Here is a 2,304-nt window from a genome sequence, read left to right as displayed (position 1 = left end):
TCACAGGTGGGACACAGGGACACAACTACAATGGCGCGTAACTAATATGGCGCGTAACTAATATGGCGCGTAACGACTTACGCGCGCGGGGGGGCTTGGGGGGCGCGAAGCGCCCCCACCAACTAGGTGTTGGGGTGGCGCGAAGCGCCACCCCAACAGCTAGTATATATATATATATATATATATATATATATATATATATATATATATATATATATATATAAATATATATATATATATATATATATATTCACAGGTGGGACAAAAAAATAAGTTGTCTGTCTGTCTGTGGATGGATCAGGTGACGTCACCTGAAAAAACTGGATCAGGTGACGTCAAAACTGAAAAAACTAAAAAAAGGCAAAAACTACAAAAAAAACTAAAAACTAATAAAAAAAATAAAAAAGCTAAAAAACTAAAAAAAACTAAAAAAAGGCAAAAACTACAAAAAAAAACTAAAAACTAATAAAAAAGCTAAAAAACTAAAAAAACTAAAAAAACTAAAAAAAGGCAAAAACTACAAAAAAAAACTAAAAACTAATAAAAAAAATAAAAAAAGCTAAAAAACTAAAAAACTAAAAAAAGGTAAAAAACTAAAAAAACTAAAAACTAAAAAAAACTAAAAGAAAAGGAAAAAAACTGAAAAATAAGCTAAAATAAAGGTAAAAAACCAATAAAAAACTAAAAAAAAAACTGAAAAAACTAAAAAAAGGCAAAAACTACAAAAAAAAAACTAAAAACTAATAAAAAAAGTAAAAAAGCTAAAAAACTAAAAAAAACTAAAAAAACTAAAAAAAGGTAAAAAACTAAAAAAAATAAAAAATAAAAAAAAACTAAAAAAAAGGAAAAAAACTGAAAAATAAGCTAAAATAAAGGTAAAAACCAATAAAAAACTAAAAAGAAAAAAAGGAAAAAAACTAAAAAAAATTTTCATCTAAAAAACTAAAAAAAAACTAAAAAAGGTAAAAACTAAAAGAACTAAAAAAGAAAAAATGACGACACTCAAAGAGAAAGCGACCAGGACAAAAGGAATGTTCGATTAGCAATCAACAAAGCACCGGGACACAGGGAGTATAAATGACGACCAGGACATAAGTAAAAAAAAAAAAACTATCTATATCTATATAAAAATAAGTTGTCTGTGGATCTGTGGATCGTGGATCAGGTGGACGTCACCTGAAAAAACTGGATCAGATGACGTCAAAACTGAAAAAACTAAAAAAAAGGCAAAAACTACAAAAAAAACTAAAAACTAATAAAAAAAATAAAAAGCTAAAAAACTAAAAAAACTATAAAAAGGCAAAAACTACAAAAAAAAACTAAAAACTAATAAAAAAGCTAAAAAACTAAAAAAACTAAAAAAAAGGCAAAAACTACAAAAAAAACTAAAAACTAATAAAAAAATAAAAACCTAAAAAACTAAAAAAACTAAAAAAACTAAAAAAGGTAAAAACTAAAAAAACTATAAACTAAAAAAAACTAAAAAAAAGGAAAAAAACTGAAAAATAAGCTAAAATAAAGGTAAAAACCAATAAAAAACTAAAATAAAAACTGAAAAAACTAAAAAAAGGCAAAAACTACAAAAAAAACTAAAAACTAATAAAAAAGTAAAAAAGCTAAAAAACTAAAAAAACTAAAAAAACTAAAAAAGGTAAAAAACTAAAAAAAATAAAAAATAAAAAAAAACTAAAAAAAAAGGAAAAAAACTGGAAAATAAGCTAAAATAAAGGTAAAAACCAACAAAAAACTAAAAAGAAAAAAAGGAAAAAACTAAAAAAAAATTTCATCTAAAAAACTAAAAAAACTAAAAAAGGTAAAAACTAAAAGAACTAAAAAAGAAAAAAATAAATGACGACACTCAAAGAGAAAGCGACCAGGACAAAAGGAATGTTCGATTAGCAATCAACAAAGCACCGGGACACAGGGAGTATAAATGACGACCAGGACATAAGTAAAAAAAAAAACTAACAAAACTAAAAAGAAGGTAAAAACTACAAAAAAACTAAAAAGAAAAAAAAACTAAAAACTAATAAAAAAAAACTAAAAAATCTAAAAATCTAAATAAACTAAAAAAGAAAAAAAAAAAGGGAAAAAAATAAAGGAGAAAAACAAAACTAAAAAAACGAATGTATATACAGACCGGTACACCGGGATACAAATGACGACCGGGACACAGGGAATATAAATGACGACCTGGACCCAGGGACACAACTACAACGGGGACACCGGGGGAAACAGGGGGATATAAATGACGACCGGGGACAAAAAAACTAAAAAGAAAAAAAAAACTAAAAACTAATAAAA

The 2,304-nt window shown here is 25.0% G+C and overlaps 1 long non-coding RNA gene across 1 annotated transcript; it reads left to right on the top strand.

Annotated features, from left to right (window-relative positions):
• The first annotated feature begins 681 nt into the window (after nt 1–681).
• LOC136042806 (uncharacterized) lies at nt 682–1,885 on the top strand. The gene is made up of 2 exons (XR_010621439.1): nt 682–962; nt 1,814–1,885. It is a non-coding gene; the product is annotated as an uncharacterized LOC136042806 (long non-coding RNA).
• Nucleotides 1,886–2,304: the final 419 nt, after the last annotated feature.

The sequence above is a fragment of the Artemia franciscana genome, unplaced genomic scaffold, assembly GCF_032884065.1.
Source record: "Artemia franciscana unplaced genomic scaffold, ASM3288406v1 Scaffold_2078, whole genome shotgun sequence".
Lineage (NCBI taxonomy): Eukaryota > Metazoa > Arthropoda > Branchiopoda > Anostraca > Artemiidae > Artemia > Artemia franciscana.
The sequence above is the reverse complement of the archived record's forward strand: the minus strand, read 5'-3'. Positions and strand labels throughout refer to the sequence as shown.